We start from the raw sequence: 24,963 nt of genomic DNA, 5'->3' as shown, positions 1-24,963 counted from the left end.
GGTGTAGTAGGTGAGGAGCGCAGGGCTTTTTATTCAGTCTTTCGGCCTCAAGCATCCTAGTTTTCAAATGGGTAAATAATTCTTTCCCATCAGGCTCCGCTGTCGTTGTGGACACGTAGCCTGGGTAGCAGCCCCTTCTACCGGAGTGAAAAGAAACACACGCAAGAAACTAGGCGCTTCCGTGAGGCCCCTTTGGTAAGCAGTGTTTCTGCGTGAGGTGACGGGCTTAGCCGAGACAATGCCTCAGTCAGGCCTCGGTGACGGTGCCCCTTTCAAAGACCTAGCAATGGAAACGGAAATGTGTTCTTCATCATAGGGGGTGAGGGGAGGGATACCGAGTGAAGGTTCTGCGTGAGGTTAAGCGCCGTCAGCTTTGAGTTCCTAGGTTCTCTGCCCTGCACCGTGGAAGTCTCAGGGCATCTGAGATTTTCGCCTGAAGGCTGACATGAATTGTACACGGGACCGTCCACCAGCATGCTCCTGAGGCTGGTGTCCAGGAGTGTAGTTGTAGCAGGAGCTGGCTGCTTAGTGGCCCTTCCCTCTGCAGGCATCAGGTTCAGCCCAATGTCCCCCGGGGCCTGAAGTTGTTCGGAAGCCACTGATGACCCTTTGGGGTACTCCGTGTCCTGGCATGACCAGGGCCCAGCCGCGAGAGGCCGCGCCACCCTGGGAGGGATAAAGGCATTCAGCCACTGCACTCACTAAGGCTTCTTGGAAGCTGCCACCCTCGAGCGCTGACCAAGGCATATGCGGACTTTCCTTGCCGCACTACAGCCTAACAACCATCAGAGGATGAGAGCACATTTCTCCAGCTGGACCAGAAGTCGATGTGCTCCTTGTGGGAGCAAGACGTCCCCTATAAATTCCGAGAAGCCTTGTAATCGCAGGCTTTCCCCAGTGCAGCTCAGGTTTACAATCTGCGGTCCCCCTTGCTTTGCCCGGACGACCAGGGAGAAACGTGTGCCTGGAGAGTCCTGTAAGCTCTGGGTATCCAGCTCTCTGACAGAGGAAACACTTTGTTGCCTGGCCTTCTGCATACCAAGAGCTCAAAGACCATGGGGCTGGAGGTTGCTCAGAAGGCACAGTTGACACTTTCGGTACACAGTGACTTTCCTGGGAGAACGGTGCTGACGAGACGCTCCTCAGACTTGTGAAAGGCACACCAGCATTACAGCACTTCGGTGACGAAAGCCTCGGGTCAACTTGTGACCATCAACTCTGCTGATGGTAACCCTGCCCCTTCCTTTGCCGACTTTCGCCTTAGCTGAAGTACTCTGCTGGATGAGCTCCGGGCAAGGACTGGCAGGCGCACTGTTTCTCTCGAGAAATCTCACTTTTCCTCCCGGGGAATTCCTGCAGGGTGTCCAGGATGAGCGACCCCTGTGCTTTCCCTTCCGTTTTCTGCCCCAAGTCTCCTGCTTTCCAAAGGGGCAAATAATGCTTGACCCTTCAGGCTCCAGCTTCTACGTGGACCTCAGCCTGTGGACGGGCACCTTCTGCCAGGGGATCAGAGAGCCATGCGACACACTAGGCTCTCCCGTGAGGACATTTTTGTAAGCAGAGGGACTGCGACAGGTGGGGTGCCTAGCCAGAACAGTGCTTCCGTCAGGCCTTGGCGACACTGGAAAGTTCAGTGGCCTAGCAGTGCTTCGGAAAATGCGTCCATCATTTCGGGCTGGTTCCAAAGTCACGTTTCTGCTTGAGGTAAAGGGGTCGTCAGCTTGGAGTTCGTCGAAGCAATGCTGATCAGCGAGTAAGGTTCAGCGCATTTCAGAACTTCGCTGGGAGTCTGACAAGCATTGCACGTGACACCGTCCGCCACCGTGTTCCTGATACTGGTTTCCAGAGGTGGAGATCTGGCTCTCTGCCAGAGCAGGTCGCGTGGTGCCGTGCCCTCTGCATGCCTAGAGTGGAACGCAATGACCCATGGGGCTGGAGGTGGCTCGGAGGCCACAGATAACACGTTGGGGACCCCGTGCTCTTCCACGAGCCGGGTCTAGGCGCGAGGGAACTCGCAGTCCTGAGAGGCCTACCAGAGTTAAAGCAGCACATTCACTAAGCCTTCTCGGGAACCGTAATGCACTCCAACACTTGCCATGGCACACGCGGACCTTCCTTTTGCAGCATGTGGGCAGGTTTCCTAACCACGAGCCAGAAGGCTTGGGGATGAGCTCCGAGCACTGAACGGCATGCACCCACGTTCTTTCGAGAAAACCCACTCTGCCTCACTTTGCCTCCCAGGGAACTCCTACGGCGAATCCAAGACAGGCGACGGGACTGTTTTTCAGGGAGCTCTGAGGACGCAGCTCTCTGGGTTGCCAACAGGCCAAATTCCACTTTTCTCGTCCGACGCCCTTTTCACGACTGACACCCAGCTCATGTAGCTGAAGTGCCTGAGCAGCCAAAAGAGACACGGGTCGCACACTGGCCCCCTTCCCTGAGAGCACTTTGGGAAACATGTGTTCCTCCTGAATTGCACGAGTAAGGGAACGCCTTCGTTTCCCCCCGGTCACGGTATATCTTGCAAAGGGCTAGCAAACTTCCGAGGACGACTGCACAGCTCTCTCACTGTGTCCGGGGTCGAGGTGCTGCTTGCGGGAGCAAGAGGTCAGGTGTGAATGCCGAGAAGCCGGTCAAGCATGGCGTTTCTCTCAAAGCGCCTCAGGTTTACAAAATGACGACCCCCTTACATTGCCCAGAAGCCCGGTTAGAAACGTGATCTTCAGGCTTCTTCCAAGCCCTGGAAACCTAGCTCTCCGATGGAGGAAAGACTTTGTTGCCCGGCCTTCTGCGTCCCAAACAGTAGAGCCCAAAACCCATGTGGCTCGAGGGTGCTCAGCAGGCACAGAAGCCACTTGTGGTACACACGTCCACCACCATGTTCCTGCACCTTACTTTGAGCCTGGCGCTCAGCTGACACTCGCCCTAGATGAAGTCAACTGCTGGATGTGCTCCTAGCTAGAACTTGCAAGCACGCTTTTTCTTTGAGGAAACCCTGCGTTCCTCCCCGGGTATTCCTGCAGGGTGTAGTAGGTGAGGAGCGCAGGGCTTTTTATTCAGTCTTTCGGCCTCAAGCATCCTAGTTTTCAAATGGGTAAATAATTCTTTCCCATCAGGCTCCACTGTCGTTGTGGACACGTAGCCTGGGTAGCAGCCCCTTCTACCGGAGTGAAAAGAAACACACGCAAGAAACTAGGCGCTTCCGTGAGGCCCCTTTGGTAAGCAGTGTTTCTGCGTGAGGTGACGGGCTTAGCCGAGACAATGCCTCAGTCAGGCCTCGGTGACGGTGCCCCTTTCAAAGACCTAGCAATGGAAACGGAAATGTGTTCTTCATCATAGGGGGTGAGGGGAGGGATACCGAGTGAAGGTTCTGCGTGAGGTTAAGCGCCGTCAGCTTTGAGTTCCTAGGTTCTCTTCCCTGCACCGTGGAAGTCTCAGGGCATCTGAGATTTTTGCCTGAAGGCTGACATGAATTGTACACGAGACCGTCCACCAGCATGCTCCTGAGGCTGGTGTCCAGGAGTGTAGTTGTAGCAGGAGCTGGCTGCTTAGTGGCCCTTCCCTCTGCAGGCATCAGGTTCAGCCCAATGTCCCCCGGGGCCTGAAGTTGTTCGGAAGCCACTGATGACCCTTTGGGGTACTCCGTGTCCTGGCATGACCAGGGCCCAGCCGCGAGAGGCCGCGCCACCCTGGGAGGGATAAAGGCATTCAGCCACTGCACTCACTAAGGCTTCTTGGAAGCTGCCACCCTCGAGCGCTGACCAAGGCATATGCGGACTTTCCTTGCCGCACTACAGCCTAACAACCATCAGAGGATGAGAGCACATTTCTCCAGCTGGACCAGAAGTCGATGTGCTCCTTGTGGGAGCAAGACGTCCCCTATAAATTCCGAGAAGCCTTGTAATCGCAGGCTTTCCCCAGTGCAGCTCAGGTTTACAATCTGCGGTCCCCCTTGCTTTGCCCGGACGACCAGGGAGAAACGTGTGCCTGGAGAGTCCTGTAAGCTCTGGGTATCCAGCTCTCTGACAGAGGAAACACTTTGTTGCCTGGCCTTCTGCATACCAAGAGCTCAAAGACCATGGGGCTGGAGGTTGCTCAGAAGGCACAGTTGACACTTTCGGTACACAGTGACTTTCCTGGGAGAACGGTGCTGACGAGACGCTCCTCAGACTTGTGAAAGGCACACCAGCATTACAGCACTTCGGTGACGAAAGCCTCGGGTCAACTTGTGACCATCAACTCTGCTGATGGTAACCCTGCCCCTTCCTTTGCCGACTTTCGCCTTAGCTGAAGTACTCTGCTGGATGAGCTCCGGGCAAGGACTGGCAGGCGCACTGTTTCTCTCGAGAAATCTCACTTTTCCTCCCGGGGAATTCCTGCAGGGTGTCCAGGATGAGCGACCCCTGTGCTTTCCCTTCCGTTTTCTGCCCCAAGTCTCCTGCTTTCCAAAGGGGCAAATAATGCTTGACCCTTCAGGCTCCAGCTTCTACGTGGACCTCAGCCTGTGGACGGGCACCTTCTGCCAGGGGATCAGAGAGCCATGCGACACACTAGGCTCTCCCGCGAGGACATTTTTGTAAGCAGAGGGACTGCGACAGGTGGGGTGCCTAGCCAGAACAGTGCTTCCGTCAGGCCTTGGCGACACTGGAAAGTTCAGTGGCCTAGCAGTGCTTCGGAAAATGCGTCCATCATTTCGGGCTGGTTCCAAAGTCACGTTTCTGCTTGAGGTAAAGGGGTCGTCAGCTTGGAGTTCGTCGAAGCAATGCTGATCAGCGAGTAAGGTTCAGCGCATTTCAGAACTTCGCTGGGAGTCTGACAAGCATTGCACGTGTCACCGTCCGCCACCGTGTTCCTGATACTGGTTTCCAGAGGTGGAGATCTGGCTCTCTGCCAGAGCAGGTCGCGTGGTGCCGTGCCCTCTGCATGCCTAGAGTGGAACGCAATGACCCATGGGGCTGGAGGTGGCTCGGAGGCCACAGATAACACGTTGGGGACCCCGTGCTCTTCCACGAGCCGGGTCTAGGTGCGAGGGAACTCGCAGTCCTGAGAGGCCTACCAGAGTTAAAGCAGCACATTCACTAAGCCTTCTCGGGAACCGTAATGCACTCCAACACTTGCCATGGCACACGCGGACCTTCCTTTTGCAGCATGTGGGCAGGTTTCCTAACCACGAGCCAGAAGGCTTGGGGATGAGCTCCGAGCACTGAACGGCATGCACCCACGTTCTTTCGAGAAAACCCACTCTGCCTCACTTTGCCTCCCAGGGAACTCCTACGGCGAATCCAAGACAGGCGACGGGACTGTTTTTCAGGGAGCTCTGAGGACGCAGCTCTCTGGGTTGCCAACAGGCCAAATTCCACTTTTCTCGTCCGACGCCCTTTTCACGACTGACACCCAGCTCATGTAGCTGAAGTGCCCGAGCAGCCAAAAGAGACACGGGTCGCACACTGGCCCCCTTCCCTGAGAGCACTTTGGGAAACATGTGTTCCTCCTGAATTGCACGAGTAAGGGAACGCCTTCGTTTCCCCCCGGTCACGGTATATCTTGCAAAGGGCTAGCAAACTTCCGAGGACGACTGCACAGCTCTCTCACTGTGTCCGGGGTCGAGGTGCTGCTTGCGGGAGCAAGAGGTCAGGTGTGAATGCCGAGAAGCCGGTCAAGCATGGCGTTTCTCTCAAAGCGCCTCAGGTTTACAAAATGACGACCCCCTTACATTGCCCAGAAGCCCGGTTAGAAACGTGATCTTCAGGCTTCTTCCAAGCCCTGGAAACCTAGCTCTCCGATGGAGGAAAGACTTTGTTGCCCGGCCTTCTGCGTCCCAAACAGTAGAGCCCAAAACCCATGTGGCTCGAGGGTGCTCAGCAGGCACAGAAGCCACTTGTGGTACACACGTCCACCACCATGTTCCTGCACCTTACTTTGAGCCTGGCGCTCAGCTGACACTCGCCCTAGATGAAGTCAACTGCTGGATGTGCTCCTAGCTAGAACTTGCAAGCACGCTCTTTCTTTGAGGAAACCCTGCGTTCCTCCCCGGGTATTCCTGCAGGGTGTAGTAGGTGAGGAGCGCAGGGCTTTTTATTCAGTCTTTCGGCCTCAAGCATCCTAGTTTTCAAATGGGTAAATAATTCTTTCCCATCAGGCTCCACTGTCGCTGTGGACACGTAGCCTGGGTAGCAGCCCCTTCTACCGGAGTGAAAAGAAACACACGCAAGAAACTAGGCGCTTCCGTGAGGCCCCTTTGGTAAGCAGTGTTTCTGCGTGAGGTGACGGGCTTAGCCGAGACAATGCCTCAGTCAGGCCTCGGTGACGGTGCCCCTTTCAAAGACCTAGCAATGGAAACGGAAATGTGTTCTTCATCATAGGGGGTGAGGGGAGGGATACCGAGTGAAGGTTCTGCGTGAGGTTAAGCGCCGTCAGCTTTGAGTTCCTAGGTTCTCTTCCCTGCACCGTGGAAGTCTCAGGGCATCTGAGATTTTCGCCTGAAGGCTGACATGAATTGTACACGAGACCGTCCACCAGCATGCTCCTGAGGCTGGTGTCCAGGAGTGTAGTTGTAGCAGGAGCTGGCTGCTTAGTGGCCCTTCCCTCTGCAGGCATCAGGTTCAGCCCAATGTCCCCCGGGGCCTGAAGTTGTTCGGAAGCCACTGATGACCCTTTGGGGTACTCCGTGTCCTGGCATGACCAGGGCCCAGCCGCGAGAGGCCGCGCCACCCTGGGAGGGATAAAGGCATTCAGCCACTGCACTCACTAAGGCTTCTTGGAAGCTGCCACCCTCGAGCGCTGACCAAGGCATATGCGGACTTTCCTTGCCGCACTACAGCCTAACAACCATCAGAGGATGAGAGCACATTTCTCCAGCTGGACCAGAAGTCGATGTGCTCCTTGTGGGAGCAAGACGTCCCCTATAAATTCCGAGAAGCCTTGTAATCGCAGGCTTTCCCCAGTGCAGCTCAGGTTTACAATCTGCGGTCCCCCTTGCTTTGCCCGGACGACCAGGGAGAAACGTGTGCCTGGAGAGTCCTGTAAGCTCTGGGTATCCAGCTCTCTGACAGAGGAAACACTTTGTTGCCTGGCCTTCTGCATACCAAGAGCTCAAAGACCATGGGGCTGGAGGTTGCTCAGAAGGCACAGTTGACACTTTCGGTACACAGTGACTTTCCTGGGAGAACGGTGCTGACGAGACGCTCCTCAGACTTGTGAAAGGCACACCAGCATTACAGCACTTCGGTGACGAAAGCCTCGGGTCAACTTGTGACCATCAACTCTGCTGATGGTAACCCTGCCCCTTCCTTTGCCGACTTTCGCCTTAGCTGAAGTACTCTGCTGGATGAGCTCCGGGCAAGGACTGGCAGGCGCACTGTTTCTCTCGAGAAATCTCACTTTTCCTCCCGGGGAATTCCTGCAGGGTGTCCAGGATGAGCGACCCCTGTGCTTTCCCTTCCGTTTTCTGCCCCAAGTCTCCTGCTTTCCAAAGGGGCAAATAATGCTTGACCCTTCAGGCTCCAGCTTCTACGTGGACCTCAGCCTGTGGACGGGCACCTTCTGCCAGGGGATCAGAGAGCCATGCGACACACTAGGCTCTCCCGTGAGGACATTTTTGTAAGCAGAGGGACTGCGACAGGTGGGGTGCCTAGCCAGAACAGTGCTTCCGTCAGGCCTTGGCGACACTGGAAAGTTCAGTGGCCTAGCAGTGCTTCGGAAAATGCGTCCATCATTTCGGGCTGGTTCCAAAGTCACGTTTCTGCTTGAGGTAAAGGGGTCGTCAGCTTGGAGTTCGTCGAAGCAATGCTGATCAGCGAGTAAGGTTCAGCGCATTTCAGAACTTCGCTGGGAGTCTGACAAGCATTGCACGTGACACCGTCCGCCACCGTGTTCCTGATACTGGTTTCCAGAGGTGGAGATCTGGCTCTCTGCCAGAGCAGGTCGCGTGGTGCCGTGCCCTCTGCATGCCTAGAGTGGAACGCAATGACCCATGGGGCTGGAGGTGGCTCGGAGGCCACAGATAACACGTTGGGGACCCCGTGCTCTTCCACGAGCCGGGTCTAGGCGCGAGGGAACTCGCAGTCCTGAGAGGCCTACCAGAGTTAAAGCAGCACATTCACTAAGCCTTCTCGGGAACCGTAATGCACTCCAACACTTGCCATGGCACACGCGGACCTTCCTTTTGCAGCATGTGGGCAGGTTTCCTAACCACGAGCCAGAAGGCTTGGGGATGAGCTCCGAGCACTGAACGGCATGCACCCACGTTCTTTCGAGAAAACCCACTCTGCCTCACTTTGCCTCCCAGGGAACTCCTACGGCGAATCCAAGACAGGCGACGGGACTGTTTTTCAGGGAGCTCTGAGGACGCAGCTCTCTGGGTTGCCAACAGGCCAAATTCCACTTTTCTCGTCCGACGCCCTTTTCACGACTGACACCCAGCTCATGTAGCTGAAGTGCCCGAGCAGCCAAAAGAGACACGGGTCGCACACTGGCCCCCTTCCCTGAGAGCACTTTGGGAAACATGTGTTCCTCCTGAATTGCACGAGTAAGGGAACGCCTTCGTTTCCCCCCGGTCACGGTATATCTTGCAAAGGGCTAGCAAACTTCCGAGGACGACTGCACAGCTCTCTCACTGTGTCCGGGGTCGAGGTGCTGCTTGCGGGAGCAAGAGGTCAGGTGTGAATGCCGAGAAGCCGGTCAAGCATGGCGTTTCTCTCAAAGCGCCTCAGGTTTACAAAATGACGACCCCCTTACATTGCCCAGAAGCCCGGTTAGAAACGTGATCTTCAGGCTTCTTCCAAGCCCTGGAAACCTAGCTCTCCGATGGAGGAAAGACTTTGTTGCCCGGCCTTCTGCGTCCCAAACAGTAGAGCCCAAAACCCATGTGGCTCGAGGGTGCTCAGCAGGCACAGATGCCACTTGTGGTACACACGTCCACCACCATGTTCCTGCACCTTACTTTGAGCCTGGCGCTCAGCTGACACTCGCCCTAGATGAAGTCAACTGCTGGATGTGCTCCTAGCAAGAACTTGCAAGCACGCTCTTTCTTTGAGGAAACCCTGCGTTCCTCCCCGGGTATTCCTGCAGGGTGTAGTAGGTGAGGAGCGCAGGGCTTTTTATTCAGTCTTTCGGCCTCAAGCATCCTAGTTTTCAAATGGGTAAATAATTCTTTCCCATCAGGCTCCGCTGTCGTTGTGGACACGTAGCCTGGGTAGCAGCCCCTTCTACCGGAGTGAAAAGAAACACACGCAAGAAACTAGGCGCTTCCGTGAGGCCCCTTTGGTAAGCAGTGTTTCTGCGTGAGGTGACGGGCTTAGCCGAGACAATGCCTCAGTCAGGCCTCGGTGACGGTGCCCCTTTCAAAGACCTAGCAATGGAAACGGAAATGTGTTCTTCATCATAGGGGGTGAGGGGAGGGATACCGAGTGAAGGTTCTGCGTGAGGTTAAGCGCCGTCAGCTTTGAGTTCCTAGGTTCTCTTCCCTGCACCGTGGAAGTCTCAGGGCATCTGAGATTTTCGCCTGAAGGCTGACATGAATTGTACACGAGACCGTCCACCAGCATGCTCCTGAGGCTGGTGTCCAGGAGTGTAGTTGTAGCAGGAGCTGGCTGCTTAGTGGCCCTTCCCTCTGCAGGCATCAGGTTCAGCCCAATGTCCCCCGGGGCCTGAAGTTGTTCGGAAGCCACTGATGACCCTTTGGGGTACTCCGTGTCCTGGCATGACCAGGGCCCAGCCGCGAGAGGCCGCGCCACCCTGGGAGGGATAAAGGCATTCAGCCACTGCACTCACTAAGGCTTCTTGGAAGCTGCCACCCTCGAGCGCTGACCAAGGCATATGCGGACTTTCCTTGCCGCACTACAGCCTAACAACCATCAGAGGATGAGAGCACATTTCTCCAGCTGGACCAGAAGTCGATGTGCTCCTTGTGGGAGCAAGACGTCCCCTATAAATTCCGAGAAGCCTTGTAATCGCAGGCTTTCCCCAGTGCAGCTCAGGTTTACAATCTGCGGTCCCCCTTGCTTTGCCCGGACGACCAGGGAGAAAAGTGTGCCTGGAGAGTCCTGTAAGCTCTGGGTATCCAGCTCTCTGACAGAGGAAACACTTTGTTGCCTGGCCTTCTGCATACCAAGAGCTCAAAGACCATGGGGCTGGAGGTTGCTCAGAAGGCACAGTTGACACTTTCGGTACACAGTGACTTTCCTGGGAGAACGGTGCTGACGAGACGCTCCTCAGACTTGTGAAAGGCACACCAGCATTACAGCACTTCGGTGACGAAAGCCTCGGGTCAACTTGTGACCATCAACTCTGCTGATGGTAACCCTGCCCCTTCCTTTGCCGGCTTTCGCCTTAGCTGAAGTACTCTGCTGGATGAGCTCCAGGCAAGGACTGGCAGGCGCACTGTTTCTCTCGAGAAATCTCACTTTTCCTCCCGGGGAATTCCTGCAGGGTGTCCAGGATGAGCGACCCCTGTGCTTTCCCTTCCGTTTTCTGCCCCAAGTCTCCTGCTTTCCAAAGGGGCAAATAATGCTTGACCCTTCAGGCTCCAGCTTCTACGTGGACCTCAGCCTGTGGACGGGCACCTTCTGCCAGGGGATCAGAGAGCCATGCGACACACTAGGCTCTCCCGCGAGGACATTTTTGTAAGCAGAGGGACTGCGACAGGTGGGGTGCCTAGCCAGAACAGTGCTTCCGTCAGGCCTTGGCGACACTGGAAAGTTCAGTGGCCTAGCAGTGCTTCGGAAAATGCGTCCATCATTTCGGGCTGGTTCCAAAGTCACGTTTCTGCTTGAGGTAAAGGGGTCGTCAGCTTGGAGTTCGTCGAAGCAATGCTGATCAGCGAGTAAGGTTCAGCGCATTTCAGAACTTCGCTGGGAGTCTGACAAGCATTGCACGTGTCACCGTCCGCCACCGTGTTCCTGATACTGGTTTCCAGAGGTGGAGATCTGGCTCTCTGCCAGAGCAGGTCGCGTGGTGCCGTGCCCTCTGCATGCCTAGAGTGGAACGCAATGACCCATGGGGCTGGAGGTGGCTCGGAGGCCACAGATAACACGTTGGGGACCCCGTGCTCTTCCACGAGCCGGGTCTAGGTGCGAGGGAACTCGCAGTCCTGAGAGGCCTACCAGAGTTAAAGCAGCACATTCACTAAGCCTTCTCGGGAACCGTAATGCACTCCAACACTTGCCATGGCACACGCGGACCTTCCTTTTGCAGCATGTGGGCAGGTTTCCTAACCACGAGCCAGAAGGCTTGGGGATGAGCTCCGAGCACTGAACGGCATGCACCCACGTTCTTTCGAGAAAACCCACTCTGCCTCACTTTGCCTCCCAGGGAACTCCTACGGCGAATCCAAGACAGGCGACGGGACTGTTTTTCAGGGAGCTCTGAGGACGCAGCTCTCTGGGTTGCCAACAGGCCAAATTTCACTTTTCTCGTCCGACGCCCTTTTCACGACTGACACCCAGCTCATGTAGCTGAAGTGCCCGAGCAGCCAAAAGAGACACGGGTCGCACACTGGCCCCCTTCCCTGAGAGCACTTTGGGAAACATGTGTTCCTCCTGAATTGCACGAGTAAGGGAACGCCTTCGTTTCCCCCCGGTCACGGTATATCTTGCAAAGGGCTAGCAAACTTCCGAGGACGACTGCACAGCTCTCTCACTGTGTCCGGGGTCGAGGTGCTGCTTGCGGGAGCAAGAGGTCAGGTGTGAATGCCGAGAAGCCGGTCAAGCATGGCGTTTCTCTCAAAGCGCCTCAGGTTTACAAAATGACGACCCCCTTACATTGCCCAGAAGCCCGGTTAGAAACGTGATCTTCAGGCTTCTTCCAAGCCCTGGAAACCTAGCTCTCCGATGGAGGAAAGACTTTGTTGCCCGGCCTTCTGCGTCCCAAACAGTAGAGCCCAAAACCCATGTGGCTCGAGGGTGCTCAGCAGGCACAGATGCCACTTGTGGTACACACGTCCACCACCATGTTCCTGCACCTTACTTTGAGCCTGGCGCTCAGCTGACACTCGCCCTAGATGAAGTCAACTGCTGGATGTGCTCCTAGCAAGAACTTGCAAGCACGCTCTTTCTTTGAGGAAACCCTGCGTTCCTCCCCGGGTATTCCTGCAGGGTGTAGTAGGTGAGGAGCGCAGGGCTTTTTATTCAGTCTTTCGGCCTCAAGCATCCTAGTTTTCAAATGGGTAAATAATTCTTTCCCATCAGGCTCCGCTGTCGTTGTGGACACGTAGCCTGGGTAGCAGCCCCTTCTACCGGAGTGAAAAGAAACACACGCAAGAAACTAGGCGCTTCCGTGAGGCCCCTTTGGTAAGCAGTGTTTCTGCGTGAGGTGACGGGCTTAGCCGAGACAATGCCTCAGTCAGGCCTCGGTGACGGTGCCCTTTCAAAACCTAGCAATGGAAACGGAAATGTGTTCTTCATCATAGGGGGTGAGGGGAGGGATACCGAGTGAAGGTTCTGCGTGAGGTTAAGCGCCGTCAGCTTTGAGTTCCTAGGTTCTCTTCCCTGCACCGTGGAAGTCTCAGGGCATCTGAGATTTTCGCCTGAAGGCTGACATGAATTGTACACGAGACCGTCCACCAGCATGCTCCTGAGGCTGGTGTCCAGGAGTGTAGTTGTAGCAGGAGCTGGCTGCTTAGTGGCCCTTCCCTCTGCAGGCATCAGGTTCAGCCCAATGTCCCCCGGGGCCTGAAGTTGTTCGGAAGCCACTGATGACCCTTTGGGGTACTCCGTGTCCTGGCATGACCAGGGCCCAGCCGCGAGAGGCCGCGCCACCCTGGGAGGGATAAAGGCATTCAGCCACTGCACTCACTAAGGCTTCTTGGAAGCTGCCACCCTCGAGCGCTGACCAAGGCATATGCGGACTTTCCTTGCCGCACTACAGCCTAACAACCATCAGAGGATGAGAGCACATTTCTCCAGCTGGACCAGAAGTCGATGTGCTCCTTGTGGGAGCAAGACGTCCCCTATAAATTCCGAGAAGCCTTGTAATCGCAGGCTTTCCCCAGTGCAGCTCAGGTTTACAATCTGCGGTCCCCCTTGCTTTGCCCGGACGACCAGGGAGAAACGTGTGCCTGGAGAGTCCTGTAAGCTCTGGGTATCCAGCTCTCTGACAGAGGAAACACTTTGTTGCCTGGCCTTCTGCATACCAAGAGCTCAAAGACCATGGGGCTGGAGGTTGCTCAGAAGGCACAGACGACACTTTCGGTACACAGTGACTTTCCTGGGAGAACGGTGCTGACGAGACGCTCCTCAGACTTGTGAAAGGCACACCAGCATTACAGCACTTCGGTGACGAAAGCCTCGGGTCAACTTGTGACCATCAACTCTGCTGATGGTAACCCTGCCCCTTCCTTTGCCCACTTTCGCCTTAGCTGAAGTACTCTGCTGGATGAGCTCCGGGCAAGGACTGGCAGGCGCACTGTTTCTCTCGAGAAATCTCACTTTTCCTCCCGGGGAATTCCTGCAGGGTGTCCAGGATGAGCGACCCCTGTGCTTTCCCTTCCGTTTTCTGCCCCAAGTCTCCTGCTTTCCAAAGGGGCAAATAATGCTTGACCCTTCAGGCTCCAGCTTCTACGTGGACCTCAGCCTGTGGACGGGCACCTTCTGCCAGGGGATCAGAGAGCCATGCGACACACTAGGCTCTCCCGTGAGGACATTTTTGTAAGCAGAGGGACTGCGACAGGTGGGGTGCCTAGCCAGAACAGTGCTTCCGTCAGGCCTTGGCGACACTGGAAAGTTCAGTGGCCTAGCAGTGCTTCGGAAAATGCGTCCATCATTTCGGGCTGGTTCCAAAGTCACGTTTCTGCTTGAGGTAAAGGGGTCGTCAGCTTGGAGTTCGTCGAAGCAATGCTGATCAGCGAGTAAGGTTCAGCGCATTTCAGAACTTCGCTGGGAGTCTGACAAGCATTGCACGTGACACCGTCCGCCACCGTGTTCCTGATACTGGTTTCCAGAGGTGGAGATCTGGCTCTCTGCCAGAGCAGGTCGCGTGGTGCCGTGCCCTCTGCATGCCTAGAGTGGAACGCAATGACCCATGGGGCTGGAGGTGGCTCGGAGGCCACAGATAACACGTTGGGGACCCCGTGCTCTTCCACGAGCCGGGTCTAGGCGCGAGGGAACTCGCAGTCCTGAGAGGCCTACCAGAGTTAAAGCAGCACATTCACTAAGCCTTCTCGGGAACCGTAATGCACTCCAACACTTGCCATGGCACACGCGGACCTTCCTTTTGCAGCATGTGGGCAGGTTTCCTAACCACGAGCCAGAAGGCTTGGGGATGAGCTCCGAGCACTGAACGGCATGCACCCACGTTCTTTCGAGAAAACCCATTCTGCCTCACTTTGCCTCCCAGGGAACTCCTACGGCGAATCCAAGACAGGCGACGGGACTGTTTTTCAGGGAGCTCTGAGGACGCAGCTCTCTGGGTTGCCAACAGGCCAAATTCCACTTTTCTCGTCCGACGCCCTTTTCACGACTGACACCCAGCTCATGTAGCTGAAGTGCCCGAGCAGCCAAAAGAGACACGGGTCGCACACTGGCCCCCTTCCCTGAGAGCACTTTGGGAAACATGTGTTCCTCCTGAATTGCACGAGTAAGGGAACGCCTTCGTTTCCCCCCGGTCACGGTATATCTTGCAAAGGGCTAGCAAACTTCCGAGGACGACTGCACAGCTCTCTCACTGTGTCCGGGGTCGAGGTGCTGCTTGCGGGAGCAAGAGGTCAGGTGTGAATGCCGAGAAGCCGGTCAAGCATGGCGTTTCTCTCAAAGCGCCTCAGGTTTACAAAATGACGACCCCCTTACATTGCCCAGAAGCCCGGTTAGAAACGTGATCTTCAGGCTTCTTCCAAGCCCTGGAAACCTAGCTCTCCGATGGAGGAAAGACTTTGTTGCCCGGCCTTCTGCGTCCCAAACAGTAGAGCCCAAAACCCATGTGGCTCGAGGGTGCTCAGCAGGCACAGATGCCACTTGTGGTACACACGTCCACCACCATGTTCCTGCACCTTACTTTGAGCCTGGCGCTCAGCTGACACTCGCCCTAGATGAAGTCAACTGCTGGATGTGCTCCTAGCAAGAACTTGCAAGCACGCTCTTTCTTTGAGGAAACCCTGCGTTCCTCCCCGGGTATTCCTGCAGGGTGTAGTAGGTGAGGAGCGCAGGGCTTTTTATTCAGTCTTTCGGCCTCAAGCATCCTAGTTTTCAAATGGGTAAATAATTCTTTCCCATCAGGCTCCGCTGTCGTTGTGGACACGTAGCCTGGGTAGCAGCCCCTTCTACCGGAGTGAAAAGAAACACACGCAAGAAACTAGGCGCTTCCGTGAGGCCCCTTTGGTAAGCAGTGTTTCTGCGTGAGGTGACGGGCTTAGCCGAGACAATGCCTCAGTCAGGCCTCGGTGACGGTGCCCCTTTCAAAGACCTAGCAATGGAAACGGAAATGTGTTCTTCATCATAGGGGGTGAGGGGAGGGATACCGAGTGAAGGTTCTGCGTGAGGTTAAGCGCCGTCAGCTTTGAGTTCCTAGGTTCTCTGCCCTGCACCGTGGAAGTCTCAGGGCATCTGAGATTTTCGCCTGAAGGCTGACATGAATTGTACATGAGACCGTCCACCAGCATGCTCCTGAGGCTGGTGTCCAGGAGTGTAGTTGTAGCAGGAGCTGGCTGCTTAGTGGCCCTTCCCTCTGCAGGCATCAGGTTCAGCCCAATGTCCCCCGGGGCCTGAAGTTGTTCGGAAGCCACTGATGACCCTTTGGGGTACTCCGTGTCCTGGCATGACCAGGGCCCAGCCGCGAGAGGCCGCGCCACCCTGGGAGGGATAAAGGCATTCAGCCACTGCACTCACTAAGGCTTCTTGGAAGCTGCCACCCTCGAGCGCTGACCAAGGCATATGCGGACTTTCCTTGCCGCACTACAGCCTAACAACCATCAGAGGATGAGAGCACATTTCTCCAGCTGGACCAGAAGTCGATGTGCTCCTTGTGGGAGCAAGACGTCCCCTATAAATTCCGAGAAGCCTTGTAATCGCAGGCTTTCCCCAGTGCAGCTCAGGTTTACAATCTGCGGTCCCCCTTGCTTTGCCCGGACGACCAGGGAGAAACGTGTGCCTGGAGAGTCCTGTAAGCTCTGGGTATCCAGCTCTCTGACAGAGGAAACACTTTGTTGCCTGGCCTTCTGCATACCAAGAGCTCAAAGACCATGGGGCTGGAGGTTGCTCAGAAGGCACAGTTGACACTTTCGGTACACAGTGACTTTCCTGGGAGAACGGTGCTGACGAGACGCTCCTCAGACTTGTGAAAGGCACACCAGCATTACAGCACTTCGGTGACGAAAGCCTCGGGTCAACTTGTGACCATCAACTCTGCTGATGGTAACCCTGCCCCTTCCTTTGCCCACTTTCGCCTTAGCTGAAGTACTCTGCTGGATGAGCTCCGGGCAAGGACTGGCAGGCGCACTGTTTCTCTCGAGAAATCTCACTTTTCCTCCCGGGGAATTCCTGCAGGGTGTCCAGGATGAGCGACCCCTGTGCTTTCCCTTCCGTTTTCTGCCCCAAGTCTCCTGCTTTCCAAAGGGGCAAATAATGCTTGACCCTTCAGGCTCCAGCTTCTACGTGGACCTCAGCCTGTGGACGGGCACCTTCTGCCAGGGGATCAGAGAGCCATGCGACACACTAGGCTCTCCCGTGAGGACATTTTTGTAAGCAGAGGGACTGCGACAGGTGGGGTGCCTAGCCAGAACAGTGCTTCCGTCAGGCCTTGGCGACACTGGAAAGTTCAGTGGCCTAGCAGTGCTTCGGAAAATGCGTCCATCATTTCGGGCTGGTTCCAAAGTCACGTTTCTGCTTGAGGTAAAGGGGTCGTCAGCTTGGAGTTCGTCGAAGCAATGCTGATCAGCGAGTAAGGTTCAGCGCATTTCAGAACTTCGCTGGGAGTCTGACAAGCATTGCACGTGACACCGTCCGCCACCGTGTTCCTGATACTGGTTTCCAGAGGTGGAGATCTGGCTCTCTGCCAGAGCAGGTCGCGTGGTGCCGTGCCCTCTGCATGCCTAGAGTGGAACGCAATGACCCATGGGGCTGGAGGTGGCTCGGAGGCCACAGATAACACGTTGGGGACCCCGTGCTCTTCCACGAGCCGGGTCTAGGCGCGAGGGAACTCGCAGTCCTGAGAGGCCTACCAGAGTTAAAGCAGCACATTCACTAAGCCTTCTCGGGAACCGTAATGCACTCCAACACTTGCCATGGCACACGCGGACCTTCCTTTTGCAGCATGTGGGCAGGTTTCCTAACCACGAGCCAGAAGGCTTGGGGATGAGCTCCGAGCACTGAACGGCATGCACCCACGTTCTTTCGAGAAAACCCACTCTGCCTCACTTTGCCTCCCAGGGAACTCCTACGGCGAATCCAAGACAGGCGACGGGACTGTTTTTCAGGGAGCTCTGAGGACGCAGCTCTCTGGGTTGCCAACAGGCCAAATTCCACTTTTCTCGTCCGACGCCCTTTTCACGACTGACACCCAGCTCATGTAGCTGAAGTGCCCGAGCAGCCAAAAGAGACACGGGTCGCACACTGGCCCCCTTCCCTGAGAGCACTTTGGGAAACATGTGTTCCTCCTGAATTGCACGAGTAAGGGAACGCCTTCGTTTCCCCCCGGTCACGGTATATCTTGCAAAGGGCTAGCAAACTTCCGAGGACGACTGCACAGCTCTCTCACTGTGTCCGGGGTCGAGGTGCTGCTTGCGGGAGCAAGAGGTCAGGTGTGAATGCCGAGAAGCCGGTCAAGCATGGCGTTTCTCTCAAAGCGCCTCAGGTTTACAAAATGACGACCCCCTTACATTGCCCAGAAGCCCGGTTAGAAACGTGATCTTCAGGCTTCTTCCAAGCCCTGGAAACCTAGCTCTCCGATGGAGGAAAGACTTTGTTGCCCGGCCTTCTGCGTCCCAAACAGTAGAGCCCAAAACCCATGTGGCTCGAGGGTGCTCAGCAGGCACAGATGCCACTTGTGGTACACACGTCCACCACCATGTTCCTGCACCTTACTTTGAGCCTGGCGCTCAGCTGACACTCGCCCTAGATGAAGTCAACTGCTGGATGTGCTCCTAGCAAGAACTTGCAAGCACGCTCTTTCTTTGAGGAAACCCTGCGTTCCTCCCCGGGTATTCCTGCAGGGTGTAGTAGGTGAGGAGCGCAGGGCTTTTTATTCAGTCTTTCGGCCTCAAGCATCCTAGTTTTCAAATGGGTAAATAATTCTTTCCCATCAGGCTCCACTGTCGTTGTGGACACGTAGCCTGGGTAGCAGCCCCTTCTACCGGAGTGAAAAGAAACACACGCAAGAAACTAGGCGCTTCCGTGAGGCCCCTTTGGTAAGCAGTGTTCCTGCGTGAGGTGAGGGGCTTAGCCGAGACAATGCCTCAGTCAGGCCTCGGTGACGGTGCCCCTTTCAAACACCTAGCAATGGAAACGGAAATGTGTTCTTCATCATAGGGGGTGAGGGGAGGGATACCGAGTGAAGGTTCTGCGTGAGGTTAAGCGCCGTCAGCTTTGAGTTCCTAGGTTCTCTGCCCTGCACCGTGGAAGTCTCAGGGCATCTGAGATTTTCGCCTGAAGGCTGACATGAATTGTACATGAGACCGTCCACCAGCATGCTCCTGAGGCTGGTGTCCAGGAGTGTAGTTGTAGCAGGAGCTGGCTGCTTAGTGGCCCTTCCCTCTGCAGGCATCAGGTTCAGCCCAATGTCCCCCGGGGCCTGAAGTTGTTCGGAAGCCACTGATGACCCTTTGGGGTACTCCGTGTCCTGGCATGACCAGGGCCCAGCCGCGAGAGGCCGCGCCACCCTGGGAGGGATAAAGGCATTCAGCCACTGCACTCACTAAGGCTTCTTGGAAGCTGCCACCCTCGAGCGCTGACCAAGGCATATGCGGACTTTCCTTGCCGCACTACAGCCTAACAACCATCAGAGGATGAGAGCACATTTCTCCAGCTGGACCAGAAGTCGATGTGCTCCTTGTGGGAGCAAGACGTCCCCTATAAATTCCGAGAAGCCTTGTAATCGCAGGCTTTCCCCAGTGCAGCTCAGGTTTACAATCTGCGGTCCCCCTTGCTTTGCCCGGACGACCAGGGAGAAACGTGTGCCTGGAGAGTCCTGTAAGCTCTGGGTATCCAGCTCTCTGACAGAGGAAACACTTTGTTGCCTGGCCTTCTGCATACCAAGAGCTCAAAGACCATGGGGCTGGAGGTTGCTCAGAAGGCACAGTTGACACTTTCGGTACACAGTGACTTTCCTGGGAGAACGGTGCTGACGAGACGCTCCTCAGACTTGTGAAAGGCACACCAGCATTACAGCACTTCGGTGACGAAAGCCTCGGGTCAACTTGTGACCATCAACTCTGCTGATGGTAACCCTGCCCCTTCCTTTGCCGACTTTCGCCTTAGCTGAAGTACTCTGCTGGATGAGCTCCGGGCAAGGACTGGCAGGCGCACTGTTTCTCTCGAGAAATCTCACTTTTCCTCCCGGGGAATTCCTGCAGGGTGTCCAGGATGAGCGACCCCTGTGCTTTCCCTTCCGTTTTCTGCCCCAAGTCTCCTGCTTTCCAAAGGGGCAAATAATGCTTGACCCTTCAGGCTCCAGCTTCTACGTGGACCTCAGCCTGTGGACGGGCACCTTCTGCCAGGGGATCAGAGAGCCATGCGACACACTAGGCTCTCCCGTGAGGACATTTTTGTAAGCAGAGGGACTGCGACAGGTGGGGTGCCTAGCCAGAACAGTGCTTCCGTCAGGCCTTGGCGACACTGGAAAGTTCAGTGGCCTAGCAGTGCTTCGGAAAATGCGTCCATCATTTCGGGCTGGTTCCAAAGTCACGTTTCTGCTTGAGGTAAAGGGGTCGTCAGCTTGGAGTTCGTCGAAGCAATGCTGATCAGCGAGTAAGGTTCAGCGCATTTCAGAACTTCGCTGGGAGTCTGACAAGCATTGCACGTGACACCGTCCGCCACCGTGTTCCTGATACTGGTTTCCAGAGGTGGAGATCTGGCTCTCTGCCAGAGCAGGTCGCGTGGTGCCGTGCCCTCTGCATGCCTAGAGTGGAACGCAATGACCCATGGGGCTGGAGGTGGCTCGGAGGCCACAGATAACACGTTGGGGACCCCGTGCTCTTCCACGAGCCGGGTCTAGGCGCGAGGGAACTCGCAGTCCTGAGAGGCCTACCAGAGTTAAAGCAGCACATTCACTAAGCCTTCTCGGGAACCGTAATGCACTCCAACACTTGCCATGGCACACGCGGACCTTCCTTTTGCAGCATGTGGGCAGGTTTCCTAACCACGAGCCAGAAGGCTTGGGGATGAGCTCCGAGCACTGAACGGCATGCACCCACGTTCTTTCGAGAAAACCCATTCTGCCTCACTTTGCCTCCCAGGGAACTCCTACGGCGAATCCAAGACAGGCGACGGGACTGTTTTTCAGGGAGCTCTGAGGACGCAGCTCTCTGGGTTGCCAACAGGCCAAATTCCACTTTTCTCGTCCGACGCCCTTTTCACGACTGACACCCAGCTCATGTAGCTGAAGTGCCCGAGCAGCCAAAAGAGACACGGGTCGCACACTGGCCCCCTTCCCTGAGAGCACTTTGGGAAACATGTGTTCCTCCTGAATTGCACGAGTAAGGGAACGCCTTCGTTTCCCCCCGGTCACGGTATATCTTGCAAAGGGCTAGCAAACTTCCGAGGACGACTGCACAGCTCTCTCACTGTGTCCGGGGTCGAGGTGCTGCTTGCGGGAGCAAGAGGTCAGGTGTGAATGCCGAGAAGCCGGTCAAGCATGGCGTTTCTCTCAAAGCGCCTCAGGTTTACAAAATGACGACCCCCTTACATTGCCCAGAAGCCCGGTTAGAAACGTGATCTTCAGGCTTCTTCCAAGCCCTGGAAACCTAGCTCTCCGATGGAGGAAAGACTTTGTTGCCCGGCCTTCTGCGTCCCAAACAGTAGAGCCCAAAACCCATGTGGCTCGAGGGTGCTCAGCAGGCACAGATGCCACTTGTGGTACACACGTCCACCACCATGTTCCTGCACCTTACTTTGAGCCTGGCGCTCAGCTGACACTCGCCCTAGATGAAGTCAACTGCTGGATGTGCTCCTAGCAAGAACTTGCAAGCACGCTCTTTCTTTGAGGAAACCCTGCGTTCCTCCCCGGGTATTCCTGCAGGGTGTAGTAGGTGAGGAGCGCAGGGCTTTTTATTCAGTCTTTCGGCCTCAAGCATCCTAGTTTTCAAATGGGTAAATAATTCTTTCCCATCAGGCTCCACTGTCGTTGTGGACACGTAGCCTGGGTAGCAGCCCCTTCTACCGGAGTGAAAAGAAACACACGCAAGAAACTAGGCGCTTCCGTGAGGCCCCTTTGGTAAGCAGTGTTTCTGCGTGAGGTGACGGGCTTAGCCGAGACAATGCCTCAGTCAGGCCTCGGTGACGGTGCCCCTTTCAAACACCTAGCAATGGAAACGGAAATGTGTTCTTCATCATAGGGGGTGAGGGGAGGGATACCGAGTGAAGGTTCTGCGTGAGGTTAAGCGCCGTCAGCTTTGAGTTCCTAGGTTCTCTTCCCTGCACCGTGGAAGTCTCAGGGCATCTGAGATTTTCGCCTGAAGGCTGACATGAATTGTACACGAGACCGTCCACCAGCATGCTCCTGAGGCTGGTGTCCAGGAGTGTAGTTGTAGCAGGAGCTGGCTGCTTAGTGGCCCTTCCCTCTGCAGGCATCAGGTTCAGCCCAATGTCCCCCGGGGCCTGAAGTTGTTCGGAAGCCACTGATGACCCTTTGGGGTACTCCGTGTCCTGGCATGACCAGGGCCCAGCCGCGAGAGGCCGCGCCACCCTGGGAGGGATAAAGGCATTCAGCCACTGCACTCACTAAGGCTTCTTGGAAGCTGCCACCCTCGAGCGCTGACCAAGGCATATGCGGACTTTCCTTGCCGCACTACAGCCTAACAACCATCAGAGGATGAGAGCACATTTCTCCAGCTGGACCAGAAGTCGATGTGCTCCTTGTGGGAGCAAGACGTCCCCTATAAATTCCGAGAAGCCTTGTAATCGCAGGCTTTCCCCAGTGCAGCTCAGGTTTACAATCTGCGGTCCCCCTTGCTTTGCCCGGACGACCAGGGAGAAACGTGTGCCTGGAGAGTCCTGTAAGCTCTGGGTATCCAGCTCTCTGACAGAGGAAACACTTTGTTGCCTGGCCTTCTGCATACCAAGAGCTCAAAGACCATGGGGCTGGAGGTTGCTCAGAAGGCACAGTTGACACTTTCGGTACACAGTGACTTTCCTGGGAAAACGGTGCTGACGAGACGCTCCTCAGTCTTGTGAAAGGCACACCAGCATTACAGCACTTCGGTGACGAAAGCCTCGGGTCAACTTGTGACCATCAACTCTGCTGATGGTAACCCTGCCCCTTCCTTTGCCGACTTTCGCCTTAGCTGAAGTACTCTGCTGGATGAGCTCCGGGCAAGGACTGGCAGGCGCACTGTTTCTCTCGAGAAATCTCGCTTTTCCTCCCGGGGAATTCCTGCAGGGTGTCCAGGATGAGCGACCCCTGTGCTTTCCCTTCCGTTTTCTGCCCCAAGTCTCCTGCTTTCCAAAGGGGCAAATAATGCTTGACCCTTCAGGCTCCAGCTTCTACGTGGACCTCAGCCTGTGGACGGGCACCTTCTGCCAGGGGATCAGAGAGCCATGCGACACACTAGGCTCTCCCGTGAGGACATTTTTGTGAGCAGAGGGACTGCGACAGGTGGGGTGCCTAGCCAGAACAGTGCTTCCGTCAGGCCTTGGCGACACTTGAAAGTTCAGTGGCCTAGCAGTGCTTCAGAAAATGCGTCCATCATTTCGGGCTGGTTCCAAAGTCACGTTTCTGCTTGAGGTAAAGGGGTCGTCAGCTTGGAGTTCGTCGAAGCAATGCTGATCAGCGAGTAAGGTTCAGCGCATTTCAGAACTTCGCTGGGAGTCTGACAAGCATTGCACGTGACACCGTCCGCCACCGTGTTCCTGATACTGGTTTCCAGAGGTGGAGATCTGGCTCTCTGCCAGAGCAGGTCGCGTGGTGCCGTGCCCTCTGCATGCCTAGAGTGGAACGCAATGACCCATGGGGCTGGAGGTGGCTCGGAGGCCACAGATAACACGTTGGGGACCCCGTGCTCTTCCACGAGCCGGGTCTAGGCGCGAGGGAACTCGCAGTCCTGAGAGGCCTACCAGAGTTAAAGCAGCACATTCACTAAGCCTTCTCGGGAACCGTAATGCACTCCAACACTTGCCATGGCACACGCGGACCTTCCTTTTGCAGCATGTGGGCAGGTTTCCTAACCACGAGCCAGAAGGCTTGGGGATGAGCTCCGAGCACTGAACGGCATGCACCCACGTTCTTTCGAGAAAACCCACTCTGCCTCACTTTGCCTCCCAGGGAACTCCTACGGCGAATCCAAGACAGGCGACGGGACTGTTTTTCAGGGAGCTCTGAGGACGCAGCTCTCTGGGTTGCCAACAGGCCAAATTCCACTTTTCTCGTCCGACGCCCTTTTCACGACTGACACCCAGCTCATGTAGCTGAAGTGCCCGAGCAGCCAAAAGAGACACGGGTCGCACACTGGCCCCCTTCCCTGAGAGCACTTTGGGAAACATGTGTTCCTCCTGAATTGCACGAGTAAGGGAACGCCTTCGTTTCCCCCCGGTCACGGTATATCTTGCAAAGGGCTAGCAAACTTCCGAGGACGACTGCACAGCTCTCTCACTGTGTCCGGGGTCGAGGTGCTGCTTGCGGGAGCAAGAGGTCAGGTGTGAATGCCGAGAAGCCGGTCAAGCATGGCGTTTCTCTCAAAGCGCCTCAGGTTTACAAAATGACGACCCCCTTACATTGCCCAGAAGCCCGGTTAGAAACGTGATCTTCAGGCTTCTTCCAAGCCCTGGAAACCTAGCTCTCCGATGGAGGAAAGACTTTGTTGCCCGGCCTTCTGCGTCCCAAACAGTAGAGCCCAAAACCCATGTGGCTCGAGGGTGCTCAGCAGGCACAGATGCCACTTGTGGTACACACGTCCACCACCATGTTCCTGCACCTTACTTTGAGCCTGGCGCTCAGCTGACACTCGCCCTAGATGAAGTCAACTGCTGGATGTGCTCCTAGCAAGAACTTGCAAGCACGCTCTTTCTTTGAGGAAACCCTGCGTTCCTCCCCGGGTATTCCTGCAGGGTGTAGTAGGTGAGGAGCGCAGGGCTTTTTATTCAGTCTTTCGGCCTCAAGCATCCTAGTTTTCAAATGGGTAAATAATTCTTTCCCATCAGGCTCCACTGTCGTTGTGGACACGTAGCCTGGGTAGCAGCCCCTTCTACCGGAGTGAAAAGAAACACACGCAAGAAACTAGGCGCTTCCGTGAGGCCCCTTTGGTAAGCAGTGTTTCTGCGTGAGGTGAGGGGCTTAGCCGAGACAATGCCTCAGTCAGGCCTCGGTGACGGTGCCCCTTTCAAACACCTAGCAATGGAAACGGAAATGTGTTCTTCATCATAGGGGGTGAGGGGAGGGATACCGAGTGAAGGTTCTGCGTGAGGTTAAGCGCCGTCAGCTTTGAGTTCCTAGGTTCTCTGCCCTGCACCGTGGAAGTCTCAGGGCATCTGAGATTTTCGCCTGAAGGCTGACATGAATTGTACACGAGACCGTCCACCAGCATGCTCCTGAGGCTGGTGTCCAGGAGTGTAGTTGTAGCAGGAGCTGGCTGCTTAGTGGCCCTTCCCTCTGCAGGCATCAGGTTCAGCCCAATGTCCCCCGGGGCCTGAAGTTGTTCGGAAGCCACTGATGACCCTTTGGGGTACTCCGTGTCCTGGCATGACCAGGGCCCAGCCGCGAGAGGCCGCGCCACCCTGGGAGGGATAAAGGCATTCAGCCACTGCACTCACTAAGGCTTCTTGGAAGCTGCCACCCTCGAGCGCTGACCAAGGCATATGCGGACTTTCCTTGCCGCACTACAGCCTAACA

This window comes from Mesoplodon densirostris, chromosome 12, assembly GCF_025265405.1.
Source record: "Mesoplodon densirostris isolate mMesDen1 chromosome 12, mMesDen1 primary haplotype, whole genome shotgun sequence".
NCBI lineage: Eukaryota > Metazoa > Chordata > Mammalia > Artiodactyla > Ziphiidae > Mesoplodon > Mesoplodon densirostris.
The sequence above is the reverse complement of the archived record's forward strand: the minus strand, read 5'-3'. Positions refer to the sequence as shown.